This window comes from Homarus americanus, unplaced genomic scaffold (assembly GCF_018991925.1).
Source record: "Homarus americanus isolate GMGI-L3 unplaced genomic scaffold, GMGI_Hamer_2.0 scaffold32583, whole genome shotgun sequence".
In the NCBI taxonomy this organism is placed as follows: domain Eukaryota; kingdom Metazoa; phylum Arthropoda; class Malacostraca; order Decapoda; family Nephropidae; genus Homarus; species Homarus americanus.
In genome coordinates, this window is record NW_024713129.1 from 11,429,174 (window position 1) to 11,440,339 (window position 11,166).

The 11,166-nt window shown below is 39.7% G+C and overlaps 1 protein-coding gene across 1 annotated transcript in view; it reads right to left on the reverse strand.

The window, feature by feature from the left end:
- Positions 1 to 810, reverse strand: part of LOC121867193 (GTP-binding protein Di-Ras2-like) — a 56,805-nt gene extending 55,995 nt beyond the window's left edge. The window contains exon 1 of the mRNA XM_042367002.1: positions 22 to 810. The gene's annotated coding sequence lies outside the window, so the exon portion shown is untranslated. The remainder of the gene's footprint in view (positions 1 to 21) is intronic.
- Positions 811 to 11,166: the final 10,356 nt, after the last annotated feature.

The window sequence follows — 11,166 nt, forward strand, 5'->3', positions numbered from 1 at the left end:
AGAAGGGTTGAATAACCTTACCTGTTATGACTTGGAGGGTTGGAAGGGTGTCAAGTGTCAGGTCACGAGGACGTGTTGGAGGTGACGACCACACAAAGAGGTTGATAAGAGAAAGAAGAATAGGAGCGGGAATAAGAGGAGCTTCTGGTCACCCCCTCTTGAATAATTCCTTAGGTAGTTAGCTAATTAGTTAGTTAGCCCACTCTCCTCCACTGGGGTATCTCAACACACTAACACCAAGGTTCAGGATGGCGATGGATAGTCGACACATAGTAGAAGGCGGTGTGATCTCCATAGTGCGGTCCTGTAAGCGCTGCTGGTGGAGACGTCGAGGAGGAAGTGGTGGGGGTGGTGGTAGTGGTGGTGGTGGTTGTTGAGTGAGGGAGGGATGGAGTAAGGGAGGTTAAACCTAATTCGTAAATATTTGATAAATATCCAAGGGAAGACGTGCAGAGGAGTGGAGTTGTTTTGGGTTATTATTTTTTTAACAGGGTTATTATTTTTTTAGCAAGGTGTGGAGAGAGAGCGACGGAAATAACCCCCCTGTCTTAGCAACGTTTCGCGCCTGGCCAACCAAACCACTCTCGACCGCTTTGGACACTGGAACCTCCTTAGTGCAGCTGGTGGGGTTGACACACGCCGCTAGATGAAGCTTTCTGCCCTTAAAACCCCATATAACAGCCGTGGCTGAGCCGGAGTAGTCCTACTGTCTCAAACCCGGGGTCGCCCACAATCTCGGCTGACCACTCCTCATCACTATGTGTTTGTATTAATGAGTCGTGTCCACTATTTGTGGTACATAGTGTAGTTGAGCGCGACTTTCACAGCACCCTATCGACTGTCCCGCCCGTGACGTCATTGTTGGCATGGCAACGCAAGGGTGTTTTATTGATCACCTCCTCCGTCATGGCTGCTCACCGACTTCCATTTCCGCCATTTGTTATTTTGAAAATTATACACTGGGTCCTTAACGCTCCTGGCCCTAAATACAGACTCTAGCTCTGTTATTATACTAAATCCAACCTTAAAATTTCACCCACAACACCTGTCAAAGGACAACGAATAAGATCAATCCATTTTAATTAACCGTCGACGTCAGGTATGACGCATCCGAACGCTTGAGTCATTCAGAGCAGAGTGGCGGTGGTGTGTCCTCCCCTCTGGCACCACCGAATTTCCACCACCACCCAGACACGCCCACGCCTATGTGATCGCTCACTTTCCCATGCCCACACCATTAATGACTCCCCGAAGAGCATTCTTCTAACTGGGGTGGGCGTGTCCAGAGGCTCCACCCAGAGTGAAGACCACAGTGAGAAATGTGAAAATTTCCCCCTCTCTCCGAGTCAAAGACCATTGGTGTTGCCTTGACATTCATTCATCTGCTTCGCCGACCCTACACTCCCTTCCCTCCCACCCCATCCTCCTCACCAACCACCTCCTAGCCACGCCGCAACCCACCCCCTCCCTCCACCCCTCAGCGACCCCTCCCTCCTCCTCCTCCCCCTTTACCCCCAACATCGAGTAGTCGGTCGTACATGATTCCTGGAAGCCAAACAACGTCACGCCAGCAGACTTTAGCTACGTCACTTTGTTGCAACATAATGATGACGTGGCTTTGTTACGTCGCCTTCACCAAGTCGCTTCATTACGTCACTTTATTACATCAACTATGACCATATCACTTTGTTACGTCACTTTAGACACTATTACGTCACTTTAACCACGTCACTTTAACCACGTCACTTTAGACACTATTACGTCACTTTAACCACGTCACTTTAACCACGTCACTTTAGACACTATTACGTCACTTTAACCACGTCACTTTAACCACGTCACTTCAGACACTATTACGTCACTTTAACCACGTCACTTCAGACACCACAACGTCACTTTAGATACTAGTACGCCATTATAGAGACTATTACGTCACTTGGACCATATTTTAAAGCCACGTCATTCCCTCACGGTCTTAACACGTTATCCTACCCACGTCACGAAGTCAGTATCCGTAACCATCACCTTTATACAATGTCCTCAGAATATAAAATAGAAATATAAAAATAAACATTCAGCCATAAACTCACTGCATTAAGACATTAGACATTCCAGATATTATACCAAATATTTTAATAATATTTTTCAGATATTTGACCTAAGTCACTGATTATTAAGACCATATAAGTATAAAACATTAAAAACTGGTTCAGACATTTATTTTTCCTACATTCAGACATTCATATCAGACATTATGGTACTTACAGACATTCCACTTATAAGAAAACATTACGTCTTCTGTAGTACACTTAACTACTTAAATCTAGACACTTAAGAAACTATCTAATCCAGTATTATCTAATTAGCACATCAGACATTTTTAAGTAATGAAATTAATCTTTTTTTTTTCATATATTTTACTTATAAAACTTATAATGATATAAACACAATATAGTCAAGATACTTAAACTTGTGATAGGAATATAATTTTAGCTGATTATAAATGCAATTATTATTATTATTATTATTATTATTATTATTATTATTATTATTATTATTGTTATTGTTATTGTTATTGTTATTGTTTAGTAGTAGTAGTAATAGTAGTAGTAACTTTCCCTCTTCTTCCTCCTCCTCCTCCTCCTCCCCTCCCATCCTCCTCTTTCCTCTTCTCCTCCTTTGACCTTCAATTTATCTTTCCGTCCTTCATCTCCTTCTTTCACATTCCCTCTTTTATCATATTTTCTTTCTTTCTCATTGTATCTAGATGAAGAGACACAAACAGACAAACAGACAAACAGAAATGATGAGACAGACAGACAGACAGACAGAGAAGGAGACAGAGAGATAGACAGAAATAATGAGACAGACAGACAGACAGAGAGAGAGAGAGAGAGAGAGAGAGAGAGAGAAAAAAAAGAGATTCTTAGTTAATATTTCCTCGTAATTGGAGACACAAGCGAGTCTTATATCTGATTACGAAAGAGTCTCAGAGTAATTACGTCGCCATTGTTGCTGCTGCCATTATTGTGTCTGAGTGAGCCAGTCAGACCATCTCACGTCAAGGGGTGTGGGGGGGGAGAAGGGGTAGAGGAGGGGAGAGAGGATAGGGGAGGTAGGAGGGAGGAGGAGGAGGGTTAGGAGGTGGGGAGAAGGTGGAGGAGGGGAGAGAGGATAGGGGAGGGTAGGAGAGGGGAGGAGGAGGGTTAGGAGGTTAGGAGGTAGAGGGGAGAGGAGGGAAGAGGGAGAAGGGGTAGAGGAGGGGGAGAGAGGGATAGGGAGGTAGGAGGGGAGAGGAGGGAGGGGATAGGAGGAGGGGAGAGGAGGAAGAGGATTATGTTGTGTATAAGGCCTCCTTCAGATGGTAGGGGTCACAAGGATCGTTGAGAACTGAGTCTCCTTCTCTCATCTCTTTCTTCTTTCTTCTTTCTTCTTCATTCTTTATTATTTTTCACTTTTTTCTTGTTTTCTTTCTTTTATCTTTTCTGTTTTCATTCTTTGTTATTTTTTCTTCAATCTTCACTATTTTTCTTTCTTCATTATTTATTATTTTTCATTCTTCTTTTCTTCTCATCTTCCTTTATTCTTAATATTCTTCTTCATTCTTCTTTCTTCCTTCTTCATCTTCTTGTTTGTTAATACTTCCTCTTATTCTTATTCTTCTTTTTCTTCTTCTTCGCCTCCTCCCGGATACACAACCAGTGAATGAAATGAAATGGAGAGGGAGAGAGAGATGGTAAGTGAGGGAATAACAGAGATTATGAGAATGAGGAAGGAAGGGAGAGAAACAGAGAGATAACAATAACTACTGAAAGGAGAATGAAGAGAGAGAGAGGAGAGAAAGAGAGAGAGAGAGAGAGAGAGAGAGAGAGAGAGAGAGAGAGAGAGAGAGAGAGAGAGAGAGAGAGAGAGAGAGAGAGAGAGAGGTAACACAAACTGTATGTACAGATGAATAGAATCAGACCACAGGGTAGACCCCAGCAGGAAGAATCACACCCCCAGCAGGAGAATCACACCCCCAGCAGGAAGAATCACACCCCAGCAAGAATCACACCCCCAGCAGGAAGAATCACCCCCAGCAGGAAGAATCCCCAGCAGGAAGAATCACACCCCCAGCAGGAAGAATCACACCCCCAGCAGGAAGAATCACAACACCCACACCCCAGCAGGAAGAATCACACCCCAGCAGGAAGAATCACACCCCCAGCAGGGAAGAAGAATCACACCCCCAGCAGGAAGAATCACACACACCCCCAGCAGCAGGAAGAATCACACCCCAGCAGTGAGGAAGAATCAGCATCCCCAGCAGGAAGCAGGTAGACTCACACCCCCAGCAGGTAGAATATCACCTGACGAAGAACAAAGGCCTCGGTGTTGTCAAAGGTCAGAAGGTACTGCTGGTATACTGGTAACTTTAAAGACGCGAACAGGAGGGAGGCGACGACATGTGTGTGGGCGAGTAATGTGTGTGTGTGAGGTGCATGTGTGAGTGTGAAAGTGTGAAAGTGCCAGTGTGTGTGTGTGTGTGTGTGTGTGTGTGTGTGTGTGTGTGTGTGTGTAAGTGGGAGTGCTCGCTAGTAGAATTGTTCGCTAGAAAGGAATATCCATCAACAATATCCGTTTCTTATATCCACTAAATATAACTCGCTACAGAAATTATCCTCTCGCTAGTAATTTATTCAGGTATTCGTTGGAAAAAAAAGTATATATTGATAATTATAACGGTTAACAGGTGTGTCTGTTAACGGTAGAGTCAGTTAACAGGAAGTTACGCTAAAGATTGGACCGTTGGGATGTAGTATTAACAGAAATCATTAACAGGAATCCTCGTTCGATTGAGTGTTCGCTCGTATTGTTATTTTCTCTCTCTGAAAAGCAAACTCACGTTACTTATATATTAAAAAAATATCCATTATCTATGCATATATAATTAATTACCCATAAATCGATCCACCTTCCATGCTTAAAATTGATTAATACATCACATAATTTTCACCATAGTTTATATTTAGTAAAAAATACATAAATCTTATAGCGATACTTGTACCCGTTGACCCGGCTAGGTTGGCAGCGATGAGATGAAGTTTAAAATAACGTCTTTACTCTCTAGGGAAGTTAACAGCGAGTTTAAATTACCGTTAACAAGTACATTTAGTATAGTTAGGAGTTAAAACATCACTAAGAATAAATATTATCTTAGAAGGAACAGCAAAAGTGAAGTTAGAATCGATATCTGCTCAAACCAGTTCAGTAGGTAACTCGATCGTAAGTACATTTTCACATCTACGAACTAAATTAATTTTTGTAAGTAATAATATTTATGAATTAGTAGAAAAATCTAACTTACGAGTATTTAAAGATAGAGATTTAAGAGTAGTTGTATTGAGATGGAATGCACCGCTGGCAACCACACATCTCCAGTAGGCCTAACCTGATGTAGGCAGTAGCGAGGCGTCAGGTCAGAAGGTGCGTTGTTATGGTGACGTCTGGTGTACTGGTTGACCCTGGGGGATGTTCTTAAAGACCTGAGTCGATGAAGTACCTTATAGCCATACAAAACAACGAGAAGAAGAAGGTTATGTAGGCTAGATCTCTCCTTGTTGATTCAGTCAGTTGCTTCGTGAATTATAAAAACAAAAATACAATTAGGACTTAACCTCATATGGTAGTTAAAAACAGATGACCAACGGCCTAAAATAATTAAAAAATCTATCTGATCATTATAATTATAGTATAGGTAAATTCATGTATTTTTATCATTAGAATTTATTTAATTTATACATCCTTTTATTCATCAAATATATGAATAAAAGTTGTATTAATTCAATCATTAATTTACATCTGTCCACCATACATTATACAACAGGGCTGAAAGGAATACGTGTCTATTAATTATTACCCAATATATCAGGATCATAAGGATGTCACATAAAAGCCTCACGGTAGCTGGGTATACCTTATTGAATATACCTGAAGGGAGGTAAATCTTTTGAAGCCATCTCAACCTCTTCGTCAGCTTCGGCCGGAGTAAATATTGAAGCCAAGTGATGTAGGATTTTTTTATTTTTTTTATTTATTATTTCGCCTCCCAACCCCTCCTCGGTTTCCACACACTTACGTTCCATAGTTCCCACACACCTACTGTACGTTCCATAGTTCCCACACACCTACTGTACGTTCCATAGTTCCCACACACCTACTGTACGTTCCATAGTTCCCACACACCTACTGTACGTTCCATAGTTCCCACACACCTACTGTACGTTCCATAGTTCCCACACACCTACTGTACGTTCCACAGTTCCCACACACCTACTGTACGTTCCCACTTCCCACACACCTACTGTACGTTCCATAGTTCCCACACACCTACATTCCACACTTCCCACACACCTACATTCCACAGTTCTCACAACCACCCAGGTGTCACTGACCCGTAGGGGGTGAGGGAACGAGGGGAGGGTCATAGAGAACGTTGCTATAGAAGTGAATCTTGGTGAGGGGAGATGGGGAGATAATAGGAGGGGAGATAGGGAGGTTAAAAGAGGGGAGATAAAATAAAGGGAAGAAGAGAAACAGAGAAGAGAGGAGACAAAGAAGGAGAAGAGGGAAGACGAAGAAGGAGAGAAGACGAAGAAGAGAAGGATAAAGCAGAAGAGGAAAAGAGACATAGAAGAGAAGAACAAGAGGGAAGAGGAGAGAGAGAGAGAGAGAGAGAGAGAGAGAGAGAGAGAGAGAGAGAGAGAGAGAGAGAGAGAGAATTCAATGGACTCTTAACGAGGCAAAATATATCTTGAGGAAATACACGAACTGTCAACCTTTTCTTACTAGTAGTGATTATTTAAGGACTGGAGAATAGGGGGGTGAGAGGGGGTAGGGAGGTGAGGGAAGGAGGGAGAGAGAGAGGGAGGGGGAAGAGAGAAGGAGGGAGGGAGAGAGAGAGGAATCAGAGAGAGAGAGAGAGAGAGAGAGAAGGAGGGAGAGAAGGAGGGAGGGAGAGAGAGAGGAATCAGAGAGAGAGAGAGAGAGAGAGAGAGGGGAGACTGTGAAGGAAAGAGAGAATCAATGAGAGACGAATGAGAGAATCAGTGAGAGGCAAGGAGAGAGAAAAGATAAAAAGAGAAACTGAAAAAAGATTAAAAACACAACAATAACACTAATAAAAAAATCACACAAACGGAAAGATGAAAAGAAAAAAAACTGATGGAAACTTGAATAACGATGACCAAAAATGTATTATAAACTGTAATAATGAATAAATACGATAAATATAGGTCGAAGATGTGATAAGAACCACTATATATGAACGGGCTGGTCGGAAAATTTCACTTATAAAGGTCAATTGAGGCAGCAGGAAATTTATTAATATTAAAATAAAAATAATAAAAATCAATACCCAAAAAAAAATTGTAACTAAAACAAAAATTAATAAAATAAAAATTATCAAATATTATTATTTTTTTGGTCAATGATTAATTTTAATATTTTGTAACTAATCAAAGTTTAATATTAGTTGCTAAGAGTTTGTCCAGCAAGAAGATTAACTTATACCTATAACGTCATTAACTTAAGAAAAAAAAAAGTTATTTGGACTTAGATTAAAAAGTTAAGTTTATCTAAGATGTTTTGCTAAAAGTTGTTTACCATTAAAGGAACCGGAGATAAATAATTTGGGGCACGGTAAACAAGGCGGAAAATTTAGTGATCAAAGAGGTGTAGGAATGAGGGAAGTAACATGGGGTTGAGAGCAGGATAGGGTGTGTTAAGGTGTGTTAAGAGTGTGTTAGGGGGTGGGGGTGTGTTTAGAGTGTGTTAAGGGTGTGTTAAGGCGTAAGGATGTGTTAGGGGTGTTAAGGGTGTGTTAGGGGGATGATAAGGTGTGTGAAAAGTGTGTTAAAACGTGTTAGGGGTGTGTTAAGGAAGTAAGGGTGTGTTAGGGGTTGTTAAGAGTGGGTTAAGGGTGTGTTAAGGAAGTAAGGGTGTGTTAGGGGTTGTTAAGAGTGGGTTTAGGGTGTGTTTAAATTTGTTTTGGGGTGTGTTAGGGGCGTGATAGGGGTGTGGTAGGGTGAGTTAGGGTGTTGTGTTAAGTCGTGGCGTAGTGTAGTGAATTGTGGGTGGGCTGACTTGACTGACTTGACTGACTGACTTACTTCACTGACTGACTTACTTCACTGACTGACTTACTTCACTGACTGACTTACTTCACTGACTGACTTACTTCACTGACTGACTGACTTACTTCACTGACTGACTTACTTCACTGACTGACTTACTTCACTGACTGACTTACTTCACTGACTGACTTACTTCACTCACTGACTGACTTCACTGACTGACTGACTTACTTCACTGACTGACTTACTTCACTGACTGACTTACTTCACTGACTGACTTACTTCACTGACTGACGCAACTAACAACAACACGAGATACTCAGCGAGAAGTTTATCAACATTAACCTGAGCATAGTAAATAATTCACCAATTCTCGTCTCCTATTCATCAATTATCAGATAAAATAATAATAAACATATAAGTTAACTGATAAACTGTGTATGTAGGTTAATCCCTGTAAATAAAACAAAAGAAAAAAAACATTTAAACAAAACAACTCTGACGTTTTTAACAATGACGTCACTTAAACATCGCTTCACTGGAAAAAAAAATATATATCTTGAGAATCGTTTACAAATATAACTCTTCGTTTGTAAAAGTTAAAGAGACAGTCAGTATTTGTTGATTAATATGTACATGTAAATAATAATAATTCGAGAGAGATTATGAGAGGTGTTTTACATTACCTGAGATTAATGAGGAGTAATTAAGAGAATACCTGCTAATAACAAGGTCAGGTATATACTGTAAACAAACTCTAAACTGATTATATTTCCTTTGTTGTAATGTTTTTGTTTTGATCAAGGACTTTGTGATCGGTGCTTAATGACCCCAGGGTATTGGAGTAACTAGCTTAATTAAATATAAAAGTAATTAATTAAACTATATCGGAATGTTATCAGTTAGGTTAAGCATCCCCTAAATCATTAATGTTCCTATGTCGTAACTTTATCCTGTATCGTAGCCAAGGAGTTCCTTAGGAGATGGCGGGCGTTTCTGTACAGGCACCTAGGATGGTCGGCTGTAGAGGAATGAGGGAGAGTTGTAGTCAAACCTGCCACTGTGGAGTCTTGGGCGGTGGGTGGGGTGGGGGGCGGCGCGCTACCTGATAATTATAATAGACGCTTATATCACAACCCCTCCCTCCACCCCCCACCCCTGGCTGGCTTGTAGCGGGTTACATAATATTATTATCGGGACGTTGTAACAATATAACTGAAATCCTAACAATAATCATCGTATTTTCGTCTAAAGCTTCCAATATGTTAATGCTCTCGATACCACCGCACGTTATGCTCCGTCAGTTTCACCACAGCAACACCGGGTGGTAACAGAAACACGACGCTGGCTTAATGCACTTGTCTTGGTCGCTTTAGACACACAATCCCTCTGCTACACGCCGCGGCTAATCCACACAGGAACATTTTAACATCAAACAACGACCAGATTCCTCACCCTTCCCTCCCGTCCATTTATAAACATGTGGAGGCATGTTTGCACCAGCGTGTCCCCTTACTAGTGGGCGTAATGGTAAGATCAGCGTCACAACTCCCTCCCCAAGATTTATTGCTTGTTTTGGGCCAGCAGTTGCCAGGGAAGGGAAACTATTTTTTTTGTATTCTTATTTTTCGAGATTTATATTTTTCTTATTATTATTATTGTTAGTAGTAGTAGTAGTAGTAGTAGTATTTGTTGTTGTTGTTATCGTTGTTATTGTTACTATTGTTATTATTTTCATTAATTTGGGTATTTTAATATTACAAAATATATACCACGATCATCTCAGATCTCCTAGCTAATGAAATGATTATTTTATGCCGGTCAACAGGTATGACGTAGTGCCTCTTGCCTTCAATAGTTTGAGCGCTAAAACCATTGCATTTATTTAGAGAACGTTTCTATTTATTACCAGAGAGATGTATCGGTATTTTAAGTGCTGGAATCCGCTGCCATCAAATCAGGGAAGTCTTATAATAACTCAAGATAACAGATAACACGAAACAATCACACTTAATCCCAGAACAGGAGTGATTAGGATTGGTTGATTGGTTCGGCCTTTAGGTCTGGGATATGACTCCTTACAACCAATCACAGTGTGTCTGGCGGGGGTTCTCTCTAGTGGCGTGTCGTTCGCGGATTTATTGTATTTTCCAAGGTCTTCCAAAACGCTCGGCCAAGGTTGTTTATTTACTCAACATCACGGCATCAATAGGTATTTACGAGATATTTTCCCAAAGTAAATTTTATTTTTTCCTTAACATTTAATATATTATCTTAAAACTCACCTGATCTTAAACGTTAAAGGAAATAAAACAATAGAACGATAAAACTAAAACAACAACGTGATATATATATATATATTTTACCTTGGTTGATAGTTAATAACCTTAGTATTTGAAGAATTTGAGACCAAAATAACAACGACTATTGACGTCATCTGCCAGTGGACACAATAACACCCTCCATTACACACTGCCTCCTCCTCCTCCTCCTCCTCCTCCTCCTCCTCTCGTCTCCACTGGTGAAATAAAACTTATCTGAGTTATATTAAGTTTCAACCATTACATTTTTTCAAGTTCATTTCAAGTTTCAACCATATAAATTATCTCTCTATAGCTACTGTAAGGTGATGAAGAATACATACCCACCAACATTATTTAATACAGTTTATATATATAGTAGTTGTAGTGAAAGTTGGTTTACATTAATACAAATTGTTTTTATTATTTGATTTATATAATGAACTAACAGTAATATTCATAATGTTGATTTATATTCTGATTTATAATATTCTTTACAGTATAACTTTGTCTAAGTTTTATATGTTAACTAATTTATATTTATAAATATTTTTCTAAGGTAAAAAAAATGTCACTTCTCAAAGGAAAATCATTACGTTCATGATTAATATAATAATAATAATAATAATAATAATAATAATAATAATAATAATAATAATAATAATAATAATAATAATAATATTAGTAATACTAGTAATAATAATAATAACAATAACAACAACAATAATAATAATTAGGTAGAAGAGAAGAAG